Source organism: Rattus norvegicus, chromosome 3 (genome assembly GCF_036323735.1).
Source record: "Rattus norvegicus strain BN/NHsdMcwi chromosome 3, GRCr8, whole genome shotgun sequence".
NCBI lineage: Eukaryota > Metazoa > Chordata > Mammalia > Rodentia > Muridae > Rattus > Rattus norvegicus.
This window is the reverse complement of record NC_086021.1, coordinates 147,158,302-147,178,865: the sequence shown is the minus strand read 5'-3', so window position 1 is coordinate 147,178,865 and position 20,564 is coordinate 147,158,302.

Here is a 20,564-nt window from a genome sequence, read left to right as displayed (position 1 = left end):
GCTATACCATCCATAGCAATTGGAGACCATTAAAATATATTAATCACTTACTGTTTGTGATGTGATTGATCAAGAATCCTCAGTAATTCATTTTAAGAACTGGCTTATTTTCTAGCAGCTTGTAGTTTGCCATACATTTGTATCATTTGTATATCAAAAGGATGCTTGACAAGCAGAATGGACATGATTATAACACTCAGAAATTATTGTAGGGGTGGTAATTGTATGTACTCCTATTAAAAAATCATTTTAAACAGAAAAATTCGTGTTTAAATTTAAGATTCTCTTCTTTGTTTATTAATGTTGCTTAATTCCAGTATTTATAGTGGGAGGTAAAACTCTCCTGATAAGATCATTGTAAGTCTCTAAGGGTGATATGTCAAGTCTATAGAGAAGAACACAGGTTTACTAGAGTATTCATAGTTTATATAGACACAAAATATTTCGTTATTAGAATTTTTTTGTTGACCATTCATAGCAAACCTTGAATGCTGAATATTTCTCTAAGATACTTATTCTAAAACATTGATAAATTTGATTTGTGTGGATCAATTGGCAATGATAAAGACAGTTTTGGTCATCATGACTTGAAGTTATTCTGGGCGTCTAGTGGGGAAGGCTGGACATGTTACTAAGCATATTTCGACAGGATAGTCTTCTTCTCACCCCTAACAATGATTAGTCCAAATTGCTAGTATTGCTAGGGTTGAGAAACTTGTCCTCAAACACAGTTGAGCTGAAAAGTGCAGACTCAGCTAAAGCTTTCCGTTTCAATTACATGATTTCTCATTTGAATATTGTGAAATACCACTATAGCCTCCTTATTGAGAACGCTAGAAAGAAGTTTGTAGTTTGTGAAATAACAGAAGAGTTTGGACAAATATTCTTGTTCCCTCCTGATGTGATCAATTTGGGCTATTGCATTGATACTGGTCTCAGGAACAGGCTCATAGTTACTAACAGAGTATTAGATGTGATGTAAGACAAATTCTTTTTTTTAACTTTATTAACTTGAGTATTTCATATTTACATTTCGATTATTATTCCCCTTCCCGGTTTCCGGGCAAACATCACCCTAGCCCTTACCCCTTCTATACGGGCTTCCCCTCCCCATACTCCCCCCATTACCACCCTCCCCCCAACAATCTCGTTTACTGGGGATTCAGTCTTGGCAGGACCAAGGGCTTCCCCTTCCACTGGTGCTCTTACTAAGCTATTTATTGCTACTTATGAGATTGGAGCCCAGGGTCAGTCATGTATAGTCTTTGGGTAGTGGCTTAGTCCCTAGAAGCTCTGGTTGGTTGGCATTGTTGTTCATATGGGGTCTCAAGCCCCTTCAAGCTCTTCCAGTCCCTTTCTTTGATTCCATCAACAGGGGTCCCATTCTCAGTTCAGTGGTTTGCTGCTGGCATTCGCCTATGTATTTGCTGTATTCTGGCTGTGTCTCTCAGGAGAGATCTACATCCAGTTCCTGTTGGCCTGGACTTCTTTGCTTCATCCATCTTATCTAGTTTGGTGGCTGTATATGTATGGGCCACATGTGGGGCAGGCTCTGAATGGGTGTTCCTTCTGCCTCTGTTTTAAACTTTGCCCCCCTATTCCCTGACAAGGGTATTCTTGTTCCCCTTGTAAAGAAGGAGTGAAGCATTCACATTTTGGTCATCCCTCTTGAGTTTCATGTGTTCTGTGCATCCAGGGTAATTCAAGCATTTGGGCCAATAGCCACTTATCAATGAGTGCATACCATGTGTGCATTTCTGTGATTGGATTACCTCACTCAGGATGATATTTTCCATTTCCATCCATTTGCCTATGAATTTCATAAAGTCATTGTTTTTGATAGCTGAGTAATATTCCATTGTGTAGATGTACCACATTTTCTGTATCCATTCCTCTGTTGAAGGGCATCTGGGTTCTTTCCAGCTTCTGGCTATTAAAAATAAGGCTGCTATGAACATAGTGGAACACGTGTCTTTGTTATATGTTGGGGCATCTTTTGGGTATATGCCCAAGAGAGGTATAGCTGGGTCCTCAGGTAGTTCAATGTCCAATTTTCTGAGGAACCTCCAGACTGATTTCCAGAATGGTTGTACCAGTCTGCAATCCCACCAACAGTGGAGGAGGGTTCCTCTTTCTCCACATCCTCGCCAGCATTTGCTGTCACCTGAGTTTTTGATCTTAGCCATTCTCACTGGTGTGAGGTGAAATCTCAGGGTTGTTTTGATTTGCATTTCCCTTATGACTAAAGATGTTGAACATTCCTTTAGGTGTTTCTCAGCCATCCGGCAATCTTCAGCTGTGAATTCTTTGTTTAGCTCAGAACCCCATTTTTAATAGGGTTATTTGTCTCCCTGCAATCTAACTTCTTGAGTTCTTCATATATTTTGGATATAAGCCCGTCTATCTGTTGTAGGATTGGTAAAGATCTTTTCCCAATCTGTTGGTTGTCGTTTTGTCCTAACAACAGTGTCCTTTGCCTTACAGATGCTTTATAGTTTTATGAGATCCCATTTGTCGATTCTTGATCTTAGAGCATAATCCATTGGTGTTTTTTTCAGGAAATTTTCTCCAGTGCCCATGTGTTTGAGATGCTTCCCCACTTTTTCTTCTATTAGTTGAGTGTATCTGGTTTGATATGGAGGTCCTTGATCCACTTGGACTTAAGCTTTGTACAGGGTGATAAGCATGGGTCAATCTGCATTCTTCTACATGCTGACCTCCAGTTGAACCAGCACCATTTACTGAAAATGCTATCTTTTTTTCCATTGGTTGGTTTTGGCTACTTTCTCAAAAATCAAGTGACCATAGGTATGTGGGTTCATTTCTGGGTCTTCAATTCTATTCCAGTTGTCTATCTGTCTGTCTCTGTACCAATGCCATGCAGTTTTTATCACTATTGCTCTGTAATACTGCTTGAGTTCAGGGATAGTGATTCCCCCAGAAGTCCTTTTATTGTTGAGGATTGTATTAGCTATCCTGGGCTTTTTGTTATTCCAGATGAATTGGCAAATTGTTCTGTCTAACTGTTTGAAGAATTGGATTGGTATTTTGATGGGGATTGCATTGAATCTGTAGATCGCTTTTGGTAAAATGGCCTTTTTTGCTATGTTAATCCTGCCAATCCATGAGCATGGGAGATCTTTCCATCTTCTGAGGTCTTCTTCAATTTCTTTCTGCAGAGGCTTGAAGTTCTTATCATACAGATCTTTTACTTGCTTGGTTAAAGTCACACAAAGTTATTATTTGGGACTATTATGAAGGGTGTAGTTTCCCTAATTTCTTTCTTGGCTTGTTTCTCTTTTGTGTAGAGGGAGGCTACTGATTAATTTGAGTTAATTTTATATCCAGCCATTTTGCTGAAGGTGTTTATCAGGTTTAGTAGTTCTCTGGTGGAATTTTGGCATCACTTAAATATACTATCATATCATCTGCAAATAGTGATATTTTGACTTCTTCTTTTCCAATCTGTATCCCCTTGATCTCCTTTTGTTGTCTGATTGCTCTGGCTAGAACTTCAAGAACTATATTGAATAAGTAGGGAGAGAGTGGGCAGCCTTGTCTAGTCCCTGATTTTAGTGGGATTGCTTCAAGTTTCTCTCCGTTTAGTTTAATGTTAGTGACTGGTTTGCTGTATATTGCTTTTACTATGTTTAGGTATGGACCTTGAATTCCTATTCTTTCTAGGACTTTTAACATGAAGGGGTGTTGAATTTAGTCAAATGCTTTCTCAACATCTAATGAAATGATCATGTGGTTTTGTTCTTTCAATTTGTTTATATAATGGATCACATTGATGGTTTTCCGTATATTAAACTATCCCTGCATGCCTGGGATAAAACCTACTTGATCATGGTGGATGATTGTTTTGATGTGCTCTTGGATTCGGTTTGCCAGAATTTTATTGAGTATTTTTGTGTCGATATTTATAAGGGAAATTGGTCTGTAGTTTTCTTTCTTTGTTCGGTCTTTGTGTGGTTTAGGTAAAAGAGAAATTGTGCCTTCATAGAAGGAATTCGGTAGTGCTCCATCTGTTTAAATTTTGTGGAATAGTTTGGATAGTATTGGTATGAAGTCTTCTATGAAGGTCTGATAGAATTTTGCACTGAACCCATCTGGACGCTCTTTTTGATTTGGAGACCTTTAATGACTGCTTCTATTTCGTTAGGAGTTATGGGGTTGTTTAAATGGTTTATCTGTTCTTGATTTAACTTTGGTACCTGGTATCTGTCTAGGAAATTGTCCATATCCTGTAGATTTTTCAAGTTTTGTTGAATATAGGCTTTTGTAGTAGGATGTGATGATTTTTTGAATTTCCTCTGATTGTGCAGTTATGGCTTCCTTTTCATTTCTGACTTTGTTAATTTGGACATACTCTCTGTGTCCTCTCATTAGTCTGGCTAAGGGTTTATCTATCTTGTTGATTTCCCCAAATTACCAACTTTTGGTTCTGTTGATTCTTTCTATGGTCATTTTTATTTCTCCTTGGTTGATTGCAGCTCTGAGTTTGATTATTTCCTGCCTTCTACTCCTCTTGGTTGTATTTGCTTCTTTTTGTTCTAGAGGTTTTAGGTGTGCTGTCAAGCTGCTGATATATGCTCTCTCCTGTTTCTTTCTGCAGGCACTCAGAGCTACGAGTTTTCCTCTTAGCACAGCTTTCATTATGTCCCATAAGTTTGGGTATGTTACACCTTCATTTTCATTAAATTCTAAGAAGTCTTTAATTTCTTTCTTTATTTCTTCCTTGACCAGGTTATCATTGAGTAGAGCATTGTTCAACTTCCATGTATATGTGGGTTTTCTTCCCTTATTGTTATTGAAGACCAGCTTTAGCCCATGGTGATCTGATGGGGCACATGGGATTATTTCTATCTTTCTGTATCTGTTGAGGCCTGTTTTATGACCAATTATATGGTCAATTTCGGAGAAAGTACCATGAGGAGCTGAGAAGAAGGTATATCCTTTTGTTTTAGGATAGAATGTTCTATAAGTATCTCTTAAGTCCATTCGGTTCATGATTTTTTTTAGTCTGTCTATGTCTCTGTTTAATTTCTGTTTCCATGATCTGTCCATTGTTTAGAGTGGGGTGTTGAAATCTCCTACTATTATTGTGTGAGGTGCAATGTGTGCTTTGAGCTTTAGTAAGGTTTCTTTTCTGTATGTAGGTGCCCTTGTATTTGGAGCATAGATATTTAGGATTGAGAGTTCATCTTGGTGGATTTTTCCTTTGATGAATATGAAATGTCCTTCCTTATCTTTTTTGATGACTTTTAGTTGAAAATCGATTTTATTCGATATTAGAATGGCTACTCCAGCTTGCTTCTTCCGACCATTTGCTTCACAAGTTGTTTTCCAGCCTTTCACTCTGAGGTAGTGTCTGTCTTCGTCTCTGAGGTTTGTTTCCTGTAGGCAGCAGAATTGCGTATCCAGTTTATTAATCTATGTCTTTTTATTGGAGAGTTGAGACCATTGATGTTAAGAGATATTAAAGAATAGTGATTATTGCTTCCTGTTTTATTCATATTTGAATGTGAGGTTATGTTTGTGTGCTTTTCTTCTCTTTGTTTTATTGCCAAGGCGATTAGTTTCTTGCTTTTTCTAGGGTGTAGCTTGCCTCCTTATGTTGGGCTTTACCATTTATTATCCTTTGTAGCACTGGATTTGTAGAAAGATATTGAGTAAATTGGTTTTGTCATGGAATATCTTGGTTTCTCCATCTATGTTAATTGAGAGTTTTGCAGGATATAGTAACCTGGGCTGGCATCTGTGTTCTCTTAGGGTCTGTATGACATCTGTCCAGGATCTTCTGTCTTTCATAGTCTCTGTTGAGAAGTCTAGTGTGATTCTGATAGGTCTGTCTTTATATGTTACTTGACATTTTTCCCTTACTGCTTTTAATATTCTTTTTTTATTTTGTGCATTTGGTGTTTTGATGATCATGTGACAGGAGGAGTTTCTTTTCTGGTCCAATCTATTTTGAGTTCTGCAGGCTTTCTTGAATGTTTATGGGCATCTCTTTCTTTGGGTTAGGGAAATTTCCTTCTATGATTTTGTTGAAGACATTTACTGGTCCTTTGAGCTGGGAGTCTTCACTCTCTTCTATACCTATTATCCTTAGGTTTGGCCTTCTCATTGAGTCCTGGATTTCCAGTTTGTTTTGGACCAGTAGCTTTTTCCATTTTACATTATCTTTGACCATTATGTCGATGATTTCTATTGAATCTTTTGCCCCTGAGACTCTCTCTTCTATCTCCTGTATTCTGTTGGTGATGCTTGTATCTTTGCCTCCTTGTCTCTTTCTTTGGTTTTCTATATCCAGGGTTGTTTCCATGTGTTCTTTCTTTATTGCTTCTACTTTCATTTTTAATTCCTTCACCTGTTTGATTGTGTTTTCCTGGAGTTCTTTCAGGGATTTTTGTGATTCCTCTCTATAGGCTTCTACTTGTTTATTTATGTTTTCCTGCGTTTCTCTAAGGGAGTTCCTCATGTCTTTCTTGAAGTTCTCCAGCATCATGATCAAATGTGATTTTAAAGTAGAACTTGCTTTTCTGGTGTGTTTGGACATTCAGTGTTTGCTTTGGTGGGAGAATTGGGCTCCGATGATGCCATGTAGTCTTGGTTTCTGTTGCTTGGGTTCCTGTGCTTACCTCTCGCCATCGGGACTTCTCTGGTGTTACCTTGGTCTGCTATTTCTGACAGTGGCTAGACTGTCCTATAGGCCTGTGTGTCAGGAGTGCTGTAGACCTGTTTCACTGTTTTCTTTCAGCTAGTTAGTGGAACAGAGTGTCCTGCTTTCGGGCGTGTAGTCTTTCCTCTCTACATGTTCAGCTGTTCCTGTGGGCCTGTGTCCTGAGTCCACCAGGCAGGTATCTTGGAGCAGAAAAGTTGGTCCTACCTGTGGTCCCATGGCTCAAGTTGCTTGTGGGGGCTGCTTTTGAGGTCTCTGTGAGGGCAGCAACTAGGGGTGCCTGTGCCGCCTTTTCCTTTGGCCCCCGTGCACCGGGGTCCCAGATGGCATTAGGTGTTTTCCTCTGGAGTCAGAGATGTGTGCAGAGTGTAGTCTCTTCTGGCTTCCCAGGCATGTCTGCCCCTCTGAAGGTTTAGCTCTCCCTCCCACGGGATTTGGGTGCAGAAATCTGTTGACTGGTTCCCTTCAGGTCCCCGCAGTGTCTGGACTGCGGGGGATCTGCCGTTCGAGTGCCCCTAAAATCCGGTTCCCAGAGGCTGTATACAGTTTCCTCTTGGGTCAGGGATGTGGGCATTGGTAAGCAGTGTTGGTGGTCTCTCCCACTCTGCAGTCTCAGGCATGCCCACCTGTCCAGGCGGTGAGCTCTCTCTCCCAAGGTGTTTGTGAGCAGTCATAAGACAAATTCTTATCTGGGCCTATATGGTTTGGTTTGTCTTTGACTCTGCTGTTCTTTGCCATTAGAACTTTGACTAAGTGCAAGAGATGCATTTGAATCACATCCAAACCAAGGTCAAGCCTTGTCTATCTGATGAGCAACCCAAAGCAGAGCTGTCACTGAGTCCAGCTGAGGTCAGCATACATGCAGACTTGTGACCTGCAGACCTGCACATGGGATGACAGATGCAAATCTTTGTAAAGGCAATTAATTAGTACCAGTTACTGACACACATACTTGGAAAAAGAGTTTCCTTACATTCTCTAGTGTTTATGTTTAGTGGCTTCTTTACTGTTCTCATCAGACAAAATGAAACAAAGAAAAATCAAGCAAAACCAATATCATAACATAAGAACACCCAATAAGAATCTTTCATCCTTGGGTCTGTATTCTCCAGTGTTTATTCTCTGGTGAAATTTCCTGTGAATCTACTCATTTATTATCTGTGATCCCATCACCCAGTGCATCTTTCTTTTCCCTTTCTACGATGCTTATTTGTATTGTGTTTATTGATAGGTTTACTAAGCAGAGCAACTTTGGGGGTAGAAACCATGACATGTGAGCCATCTGTTGTGAGCCATATGTGCTAGTTAGTTACTCGCTGCTTGGCAGTGTCATAATTACGATGTAAAGACTTGAGTGGAATAAAGAAATTGTGCTGACTTAGCATTTGTATCATTTGTATTCACGTATCCGTGGCTTATGTTCTGAGGGTTAGAAAAAAGATCAAAATAAAGTAGTTAGTGAGAACCTGCTGTGTCTGAGGGAAGACTGGCCTAGAGAGGGGCCTTGCACAGATGGCAGAATATCTGCTTCATGTGCCATGTGAGCTCACAGAGGGGCAGCTTTGCTGACAGCTGGTGGTAGAGCTGAGCCAGTGCATTTCTGACATTAGATGCAAAATTATGAGCAAAAAGCCAGTGTTGACACTGTAAAATAATCGTTTTACCCAGAGATAAATATAGAGACACACATGCTTGTAATAAACCAGAGGGGGGGGGAGAGAGAGAGAGAGAGAGAGAGAGAGAGAGAGAGAGCTACTGTATCCTTAACCCAAATTTCCCCAGTCATGATGTTTTATAAAGTTTTAGTACAACCAATGTGTTAATATTGATGCTGTCAAACAGAGCATTTTCATCACCAAAGGATCCCTTTTCAGGTAAAAGAACAGTATGTATGAAAAAGTCATAAGATGCCATATTATGTATCAATATGAAATTTCATATCACATATACATCTCTGTATACAGTATATATGTATCCTGTTTAAATGAATATATCCTGTCTAGGCTGACAACATTCCCTCCAAGAGTTGGAGAATATCTCATAAAATCCCAGCGTTAGGCACGAACAGACTCCTTTTGAGTTGTTGGTCAGTGTTGTACAAAAGACTCCTAGAACAGCTATTGCTCTTGCTTTTGGTTGCCCTAAACTTGGAAAGAAAGTCCCCATTGTTGAAGGCCTCATGTACTTTGGATACAGAACCCAGAGACCCCAAGATGGGTCTGACTAAAAGACTCCTCCTTGAAGACTAGCTTTTACATTACCAGAGTGTTTGATGAGAAATTCTGAGAAAGGGAACAAAAACAGTCTTACCTAGCTATGGTGCGTATGAACCACAACAACCTTAAGGGTTCAATACTACCATACATACGTTGGCAGTAACCAACAGTTCTCTAGCTGGACTTAAGACCTTTTCAACCAGAAAGAAATAGTTTGAATATCTTTGTTTCTAAGTCATTTGAGATTCCTTTATTGAGAGTTCTTTGTTGTCCACATTTTAATTTGGTTATCTGTTTTTGAATATATAGTTTTTTCAGTCTTTTAAAAATATATTTTGGTATTAGTCCTCTATTGGATGTAGTGTTGGTAAAAAAATTTTTCCATTTGGTATGCTGCTGCTTTGTCCAAATGATGGTGTCCTCTGTCTTACAGAAACTTCACTTTCATGAGGCTCTATTTATTAATGGTTGGTCTTAGTTCCTGTGCTACCATTGTTACTTACAGGATCTCCTATGCCAATAAATTCAAGGCCATTACTTCTTTATATTTTACCAAGTTTGCTACATCTGGATTTATGTCAAGGCCTTTGATCCATACGGTCTTGAGTTTCAGGCAGAGTGATAAGCATGAGTCATTTTTCATTCTTCTACATGCAGACATCCAGTTTGACTAGCACCACTTGTCGATATGCTTTATTTTTTCCACTGTGCATTTTGGCTACTTTATTGAAAATCAGATGTCCATATATGTTTGGGTTTATGTCTGGGTCTTCAGTTTGGATTCATTGACCACTATGTCTGTTTTTATGCCAATCCCATGTACCTTTTATTGTAGGAGCTCTGTAGTTTCAAGCACAACTTGAAACCAGGAACAGTTACACCTCCAACAGTGCTTTTATTGTTTAGCATTTTTCTAGCTATCCTGGGTTTTCGTTTTTCCATATGAAGTTCAGAATTGTCATTGCAAGGTGTGTACATAATTGTTAGAATTATGATGGGAATGGCATTAAATCTGTAGATTGCTTTTGGTAGGATGGCTATTATTTTAATTCTAATTATTCATGAGCATGGGAAATCATTCCATTTTCTGATATCTTCTTCAATTTCTTTCTTCAAAAACTTGAAGTTTTTACTTGCTTGGTTAGAGTTATCTCAAAATGTTCTACATTATTTTTTGGTTGTTGTGAAGGGTGTTTCTTTTTCAATTCACTTATAATTTATATATAGGAGGGATACTGAGTTTTGTGAGTTAATTTTCTATTTAGATACTTTGTTGAAAGTGTTTATCAGCTGGAGAAGTTCCCTGGTAGAAGTTTTGGGGATGGTTACGTATACTATCATATCATCTGCAAATAGTGATACTATGGCTTCTCCTTTTCCAATTGTATCCCCTAGATCTCCTTTAGTTGTCCTATTCCTCTAGCTAATACTTTAAGTAATATATTGAATATATATGGGGAGAGTAGACAACCTTATTTTGTTACTTATTTTAGTGTTGCTTTGATTTTTGATCATTTTAAGTTGATGTAGGCTATTGCCTTGCTGTAGACTGCCTTTCTTATGTTTAGGTATGCCCCTCTATCCAGAATCTTCACAAACTCCCTAGGACTTTGGTCATGAAGGGGTGTTGGATTTTGCCGAAGGCCTTTTCTGCATCTAACTAGATGATTATGTGTTTTGTATTCCGGTTTGTTAATGAGGCAGATTACATGTATTGATTGATTTTCATATATTGAACCATCCTTACATCTCTGAGATGAGGCTTACTTGATCATGGCTGGTAATTTTTTGATATATTCTTGGATGTGGTTTGCAGTATTTTATTAAAATTTGTCAGTAATTCTTTTTTTTGTTGAATATTTGTGTGTTTTAGGTATCAAGGTAATTGTGGCCTCATGAAAGGAAGTAGGCAATGTTTCTTCTGTTTCTATTTAGTGGAATAATTTGAGAAGGATTAGTGTTAACTGTTCTTTGAAAGTCTAGTAGAGTTTCAAGCTTCAACATGCTGAAGGTATTTGGCTCTGGGCTTTTTGTGTTGGAAGACTTTTTTTTTTTCTCCATCTTTATTAAATTGGGTATTTCTTACTTACATTTCAATTGTTATTACCTTTCCAGGTTTCCAGGCCAACATGCCCCTAAACCCTCCCTCTCCCCTTCTATATAATGACTGCTATTTCACTAGGGGTTATAGGTCTATTTAAATTGTTATCTGATATTGCATTAACATTGGTAAGTGGTACCTTTCAAAAATATCCTTTCCTTTTAGATTTTTCTGTTTGGTGAAGTGCAGGTATTTCAGTATGTCTTTCTGATTCTCTGAACTTCCTTGGTATCTTCTGTTATGTCCCTGTTTGGTTTCTGATTTTGTTAAATTGGAGATTTTATCTTTGACTTTTAATTAGTTTGAATAAGGGTTTATTTATCTCATGGATTTTCACAAAGAACCAACTCTCCGTTTTAATGACACTTCATTATTGTTGTCTTTGTTTCTATTTTATTGCTTAGTTCTTGCTGTGTACTCCTCTTCATTGTGATTACTTATTCTTGTTCTAGATATTTCAGGTGTACTGTTAAGTTGCTAGTATGATATCGCTCCAGTCTTTGTATGCAGGTACTTAATATTTTGCATTTGCTTATAAGAACCTCTTTCATTGTATCCCATAAGTTTGAGTATGCTGTGTATTCATTTTCATTGCATTCTAGAAAGTCTTTAATTTCTTTTTTTTATTTCTGTCTTGACTCGATTTTCATTCATTCTTTTATTTGTTGAATCTTGCTTTGTGTTAAAGTATGTGGTCAATTTTTGAGACTGTTCCATTAAGCGCGGAGAAGGTATATTTGTTTCTGTTTGTTTGTTCTTTAAATATCTATTAGGTCCATTTAGTTTATAACATTTGTTAGCTCCAGCATTTTTCTGTTTAGTGCTTTTCCGGATGACCTGTTCATTGGTAAAGTTTGGTATTGGAGGCTCGAAATCTCCAAATATCAATGTATGAGAATCAATATGTGTTTTAAGCTGTAGTAATTTTTTTTTGCAAACTTGGGTGCCCTGTTGTTTGCAGCATAGATGTTAAGAATTGCAATGTTTCAGAAACCGAGGGAATAGCTAACCAATAACAGGTCCAAGTTGAGATCCATCCTATGGGCAAGCACAATCCCTGACACTTTTAATAATACTCTGCTATGCTTGTAGATAGGAGTCCAGCATGGCTGTTGTCTGAGAGGCTCCCCCTGGCAGCTGACTCAGATGCAGACATCCACAGCCAAACAATGGATGAAGCTTGATGACTCTTACGGAAAAATAGAAGGAAGGATTTCAGCCCCTAATGGGCTAAGAACTCCACAGGAAAACCAACAGAATCAACTAACCTGGACCTTTTGGGCTCTCAGAGACTGAACCACCAACCAAAGAACATACATGGGCTGAACATAAATGTCTGTCTCCCTGCATATAAGTAATAGATATTCAGCTTGGTCTTCATGCGGGTCCCAAACAACTGGAGTGGGTACTATCCAAAAGGTATTGTCTGTTCCAAAGCAGGCTGCTTTGTCTGGCTTTAGTGAAAGAGGATGCTTGTAGTCTCATGGAGACTTGATGTGCCTGGGAAGGAGGATATCCTGGAGGATTTCCACCTACTCAGAGGACAAGAGGAGGGTAAATAGGGGAAGACTGGGGGACAGAGAAGGAGACAGTGAGTGGGATATAAAGTGAAAAAGTAAAAATAAAAAAGAGTCAAATTGCAATGTCTTTTTGGTAGGTTTCTGTCCTTTGATGAGTATGTAGTTTCTTATACCTTTTCATTAGTTTTAGTTTGAAGTATATTTTATTAGATATTAAAATGGCTACACCTGCTTGCTTCTTAGGTCCATTGCTTGGAATATCTTTTTCAAACCATTTACCCTAAGGGAATATTTATCATTAGTATTGAGGTGTGTTTCTTGGATTTAGCAGAAGGATTAAACATGTTTTTGTATCTGTTGTTTTAGCCTGTATATTTTGATTGGAGGATACAGACCATTAGTATCGAGACATATCAATGACCAATAAATGTTCTTTTCTATTATTTTGTTGTTGGTTATGGTGATGTGTGTGTGTATGTGTGCGTGCGTGCGTGCGTGTGTGTGTGTGTGTGTGTGAATGTGTGTGTGTGTTTCTTCTGATTTTGCTTGTCTGAGGTTATTTATTCTTAGCATTTTCTTGGATGTAGTTAACCTTTTTAGGTTGGAATCTTCTTTTTATCCATCTTCTGTGGTGGTGAATACACAGTTAGATATGGTTTAAATTCAACTTTATGATGGAATATCTTATTTTCTCCATCTATATTAACCTGGGTATAATAAATCTGGGCTGACATCTATAGTCTCCTCAATTGTTCAGAAATCTGTCCAGGCCCTTCTGGCTTTTAGAGTCTCCACTGAAAAGTCAGATATAACTCTAATAGGTCAGGCTTTGGTCTTTTCCCCTTGCAGCTTTTAATATGCTTTCTTTGTTCTGTACATTTAGTGTTTTGATTATGTACCAAGGTGACTTTCTCTTCTGGTCCAATCTCTTTGGTGTTCTTTATGCAATTTGTACCTTTATAGGCATCTTCTTCTTTACATTAGAAAAATTTTTCTATGATTTTTGTTGAAAACATTTTCTGGGCCTTTGAGTTGGGATTCTGTTTTTTCCTTTAATCCTACTATCCTTAGGTTTTGTATTTTCACATGATCCCAGATTTCCTAGGTGTTTCGTGTTAGGGGTTTTTTAGATTTAACAATTTCTTTGGCCAATGTATTCATTTCTCCTATAGTTTCTTCAAATGTCTCTGAGATTCTTTCTTCCATCCCTTGTATTTTCTTTACAGTTGAAGATTATTCTAATATATATATATATATATATATATATATATATATATATATATATTACACTTTCATTATCCATTCATAGGTTGAAGGTCATTTAGGTTGTTTCCATTTCCTAGGTGTTATGATTACATCATATACTAAAATGGCTGAACAAATATCTGTGGTATAGGTGTTTGAATACTTTGGGAACAGAAAAAGAAGTTATAAGTAGCTGGGTCACATGGTTGATTTAGTTTAAGCTTTTTGAGAATTCTCCATATTGATTTCTATAGTCACTAAATCAATGTGAAATAAATCATTTAATATTTAAAATAACCTTTTTCCTTTTTATCACTGCAACTTTCCTACTTTAGTAGAAATTTTTAATATGCAACACTTATCAATTTGTTACTAGTTTTTATAATTTTTATTTTAAGTATATTCTAAGAGCGGAATTATACATTATTCAATTCTTTTTTATCTTTATTAACTTGAGTATTTCATATTTACATTTCGATTATTATTCCCCTTCCCAGTTTCCGGGCCAACATCCCCCTAGCCCCTCCCCCTCCCCTTCTATATTGGTGTTCCCCTCCCCATCCTCCCCCCATTACTGCCCTCCCCCCAACAATCATGTTCACTGGGGGGTTCAGTCTTGGCAGGACCAAGGGCTTCCCCTTCCACTGGTGCTCTTACTAGGATATTCATTGCTATGGGTGCAGTTGGAGTCCAGGGTCAGTCCATATATAGTCTTTGGGTAGTAGCTTAGTCCCTGGAAGCTCTGGTTGCTTGGCATTGTTGTTCATATGGGGTCTCAAGCCCCTTCATGCTCTTCCAGTTCTTTCTCTGATTCCTTCAACGGGGGTCCCGTTCTCAGTTCAGTGGTTTGCTGCTGGCATTCGCCTATGTATTTGCTGTATTCTGGGTGTGTCTCTCAGGAGAGAACTACATCTGGTTCCTGTCAGCCTGCACTTCTTTGCTTCATCCATCTTGTCTAATTGGGTGGCTGTATATGTATGGGCCACATGTGGGGCAGGCTCTGAATGGGTGTTCCTTTTGCCTCTGTTTTAAACTTTGCCTCCCTATTCCCTTCCAAGGGTATTCTTGTTCCCCTTTTAAAGAAGGCGTGAAGCATTCACATTTTGGTCATCCCTCTTGAGTTTCATGTGTTCTGTGCATCTAGGGTAATTCAAGCATTTGGGCTAATAGCCACTTATCAATGAGTGCATACTATGTGTGTTTTTCTGTGATTGGGTTACCTCACTCAGGATGGTATTTTCCAGTTCCATCCGTTTGCCTATGAATTTCATAAAGTCATTGTTTTTGATAGCTGAGTAATATTCCATTGTGTAGATGTACCACATTTTCTGTATCCATTCCTCTGTTGAAGGGCATCTGGGTTCTTTCCAGCTTCTGGGTATTATAAATAAGGCTGCTATAAACATAGTGGAGCATGTGTCTTTGTTATATGTTGGGGCATCTTTTGGGTATATGCCCAAGAGAGCTATAGCTGGGTTCAATGTCCAATTTTCTGAGGAACCTCCAGACTGATTTCCAGAATGGTTGTACCAGTCTGCAATCCCACCAACATTGGAAGAGTGTTCCTCTTTCTCCACATCCTCGCCAGCATTTTCTGTCACCTGAGTTTTTGATCTTAGCCATTCTCACTGGTGTGAGGTGAAATCTCAGTGTTGTTTTGATTTGCATTTCCCTTATAACTAAAAATGTTGAACATTTCTTTAGGTGTTTCTCAGCCATTTCACATTCTTCTCAGTCTAATTTTCTGGAGATTCCTTTAGGTATTGTAAGATTCAATAGTTTGCTCTTTAAACAAATCTAGGACTAATAATTGTGTAGATGTATACATTTTTGTTTAACCATTTACCCATTATGGAGCATTTGGTTTGTATCCATGTTTTGGTTACTATGAATAAATCCATTCTAAACCTTAATTAGGCATTTTTGGGTAAACATTTTCATGTCACTGGGATAAATGCCCAGGAGTGTAATTGCTAAATTGTATAGTACATCATATTTAGCTTTTAGAGACATCTAATTCTGTTTTCCATTTTGTCTATTCTAATCTGTATTTCAAATATGCATTAATGCCCTAATTTATCTACATCTAATATGTGATGTCACTTTTAAAATATCCTGATATATGTATTGATATCTTATTTGTCTTTAATTTGTATTTCCCTCATTGCTATTAATATTGAAACTCTTTTCACAAGTTTATTTGCCAACAGCATACTTTCTACAATAAAATGGCTCCTTGTGCATTTTCCATTATTTAAAGGAATTGTTTGCTTTACTCTATAGCGTGTTGGGAGTTCTTTATATGTTATCAATTAAAGTCTTTTGCCAGATAAATGAATTTAAATAATTTTCTCAGTTTATGGCTTGCCTTTTTGCCTTCTAAATTTACATGTGAAAGGGAAAGTCTAATTTTGATGAGTATCATTTTAGCCTCTTTTCTGTTTATTTATTGCGCTTTTCTCTTTTACTATGCATGCATTATAATGTGTCTTGATTACACCTGTCCCATTCCCTCCTCTCTGTTTCTCAATCCTCTCACCATTTCTTTTCTCCTGATACCTTTCTCTTCTTATTATTTCTCTCTCAACCAACTGATTTCACTTAGTGCTGCATATGAGAGTTGGAATAGAACCATCGCCTGGAGTATGTGCAGTCCTTTAAGATTTGTAACTCTGAAGAAAATGGACTCCCCTCACAGCCAATAGCGTCTCAAATAGAAGTGGGACTTCATGAGCCTCACCCCTACCCATGTTGAATTAACTTGAACTTGCATGGATCTTGTACATTCTTCCAGAGCCACTGTGAGTTCCAGTGTGTGCAATGATCCATCATGTTTAAGAATTCCTTCCCTAGTGCTAGAGTCAGAAGATTTTATTCTTTTACCAAACATATTATACTCTTCTGTTTTTCATTGAACTACCCACACATTTGAGTTACACATGATCCAACATGCAAGTCAAGTCTCTATGGGAACTCTTTTATTGCATCACTATTTATTTAAGAAAATTTCTTCTCTCCATTGAAATGCTGCCGCATCATTTTGAAAGATAAGCTAGATTTATTAGCAAGGCTCTATTTCAGAATGTGTGTCTTTAAAAATTAATCTATATGTTTATCCTTGTCATTAATTGGTTAATGCCTATACATTATTTTTAGAACCAGTAAAATAGATTTCTTCGATCTTAATGTTTTCAAATTTACTTTAATTACTTCTGGTTATTTTGCTTTTATGTATAATATTAAGTCTATCACGTTTGCATCTACAAAAATGTTTCTTTGACTCTTATAGTAAAGATGCAAACCCCATCAATTTAGGGAGATTGACATCTTTGCTGAACTGAGTCATCTAAATACTGCAACACAGTACATACCATATCTTTTTAACTCTCCTGATTTATTTCATAATGTTTTGCTACTTTCATCAAATGACTCAAAATGCATTTTCTTAAGTATATGCCTAAATGTCTGTTTTCAAGCTTCTTTCCTCTCAGTGTTGATATATCTATTGGCAGCATAGAAAAATAATTTTTCTGGGCCTCTTTTATTCTGTGACTTTGATGAATCAGTTGGAAATATTTCTAGATGAATTTATTTAAAACTTGATGATACATCTTTACCTAGTTAGCAGAATTCTCCAGTGGGAAAATGTGAGCCCAGACATTTTATTTTTTTTGTGAATTTTATGAGTTTACAATATGCAAATAAGTTTGCAGATATGGGTGCTTGTTCCCAAGCTTGAGGACTTGAGTCTGATACACAGAAGACACCCAGTGAATGAATCAATTCACACAAGTTAGTCTTTGCCCTCCACACACCATGGTATACGCAGACACATACACTAAGACACACAAACACATTAAAGAAATACACAAATAATTATAAAACTAAGTTATACAGTCAGTTAGCTTGTCAGTGATGAAGATATTCAAGTGATCTACTTCAGATTTAGTCATGTATAGTTTTAAACAACCCAATTGTATTCCTTTCTGTATTATATCTATTAGTAATAATTTGTTCATTCTTTCTTCTTTGATGGTGTTGCCATAGGTTCATCAGTTTTATTGTACTTTTCAATAACCTATTCTCTATGTCATTGGTTTTCTGTTATCATCCTCTTATTTGTAATTTTATTGTTTTCCTTAGTATTTATTGTTTCCATTATTCTGCTTGTTTTAAATTTATTTTGTACTACTTTTTCTAGGTTCTTTAAGGTATGCTTGAGGTTAGTAATTTGAGGACTTTTTTTTTTTTAAGAATTATATTTTTTTCTTTGTACTGTCTTGGTGTCCTGCCAATTGTAATACACAGTATATTCATTCATCCAATTAAATACAATTTAAAATTTTCTTCATTTAAAAGTATGCTGTTCATTTTGTAGATATTTTGCAATGTTCTTATTTCAATTGTGTTATTGATATTTTTATTTTAGTTAGGAAAAGAATTCTTTCTACATGATTTCAATTCTTTTAAGTGTGTTTACACATTTGTTCTGTTGTCTAGAGTATGATTAAATTGGGCAAAGTGACCAATGTAATCTGACAAATATTACCTAGACCCTGATGTTTAATTGTATTTTATGAGGTCTAAAATGAGGTATTTTATATCTTGTGTTTAGTTTTTACAGTTGCTGAAAAATAAGCATTGAGGTCTCCAACATTAACCATGGTGATTTACTTTTCCCTTTAATCCTGGGTTTTTGCTCTAGATATTTTGTAGGATTAAATTGCTTTATTTATTTTTGAATAATTGTTGATTCACAAGTTTATTCACAATATTTCATAACCCCCTTATTCTCCTATTCACTATATCTCTTTTTTTATTGGATATTTTATTTACATTTCAAATGTTATCCCCTTTCCCAGTTTCCCATCTGTAAACACCCATTCCCCTCTCCCCTCCCACTTCTTCTATGAGGGTGTTCCCCCATCCATCTGCCCACCCCTTCCTGCCTCCTCATCCTGACATTCCCTTATACTGGGGCCTCCAGTCTTGGCAGGACCAAGTGCTTCTCCTCCCATTGGTGCCCAATAAGGTCATCCTCTGCTACATAGGAAGCTGGAGCCATGGGTGTCCATGTGTACTCTTTGAATGGTGGTTTAGTCCCTGGGAGATCTGGTAGGTTGGCATTATTGTTCTTATGAGGTAGCAAACCCCTTCAGCTCCTTCAATCCTGTCTATAGCTCCTCCAATGGGAACCGTGTTCTCAGTTCAAAGGTCGGTTGTGAGCATTTGCCTCTGTATTTGTCATGCTCTGGCACAGTCTCTCAGGAGACAGCTATATCAGGCTCCTATCAGCATGCACTTCTTGGCATCAGCAATATTGTCTTGGTTTGGTGACTCTGTGTGTGTGTGTGTGTGTCACACACACACATATATGCTGGACCCCTGGGGGGTGGGGGGCAGTCTCTGGATGGTCTTTCCTTCAGTCTTTGCTCTGAACTTTGTCTCTGTATTGAATTTTTATTTATTTTTTTCATTGCTGATGAGTCCACACAGAATCCAGTATCTGCTAGGCAAGCATCCCATTATTGGCTGCTTTCTTAGGCTTTGCAATTCTGTTTTCTGGCACATAAACATTTAATATAACTATGTTTCATTGGAATATTAATTTATCTCTATTATTAGAGAAGATTATTATATAATCTTTATTCTATTTCTAGTAATTGTTTTGTTCCAAAAATCTATTTTATATAGTATTAACAGCCTTATATGTATCATTGTAGTTAATGCTTGGACATAAAAGTAAAACTAGGTTCAGAGAAATCTTGACTAGATTTCATTTGTTCCCAATGAAGAAACCATTTGATTCAAAGTGGATAATGGGAAGCAAATTGGGGTCAGATGTCTTGCAGTGTGTTCCTAATGAATTCACTTTAAAATGTGCAGATGAGAAGCTCTAAAATATTTGAGAAATTTCACAATCAATAGACAGCTAAATTTTTGGAGCTAATGACTTGGGGTTCAGGGAGTGTTTGTTAACATTAGAACAACAAAAGGAGTCCATTATCCTGAAAGAACTATGGCATTTAAAGGTCAAATAGTAGCAAGTGTTGATACTTTCAGGATATGAGTTGACATTGCTGTTTAAACTCTAGACTTCAAGCTGATACAGGATGAGAAAGCCAGTGTGGTTGCCCCTTTCCAAATGTAGCCTAGGAAAATAACTACAAGGATAATTCCTGTGTACAAAGGAAATCCAGTCCCTTTCTGAACATGGCAAAAGAGCAGGATTATCATCAGCTTTCTAGTGTTTTTCCATGAGCTTCTCACATGAGCTGACATTTCCCCGGGCTCTACCATGTTCTTTCTCTGCTCATCACTCTGGGGTGAGATGGAACAAACTGTCACTGCTTCTGCTTCATCCTCCAGGACTCCTTCTCCCTTCTTGATAGTCTCAGTGGTGACAGATTTTCTGTCTGTCTTCCTATAGCCCGAGATTGTTTTAATTACTGCTTGTGTGTTTTGTTAGGTGGTAAACTGTGAAAATGGCCCCTGGTTGTTTACATTTCTTAGATTTTTTTATTTTTATTTTTTTAAAAATCAAACTAAAATAAAAACATATGATTGGACCAAAAAAGCAGTACATATGACCTAGGGATCTATTGACCTGTTATTCAGTAGGAAGGTAATTTATCTGCTGTTTCTCCCTTTTTAGACTGCAGAGATTTTTTTTTAGCTGGCATTATTGACTGAATGTCTGAAGGAAGAAGAAAGATTTTTGTTCTACACTATTCAATTCAGTTCTTAAGTTATACTCGATCCCTGGACTGTTATTTGTACAGACATGAACAAAGGGA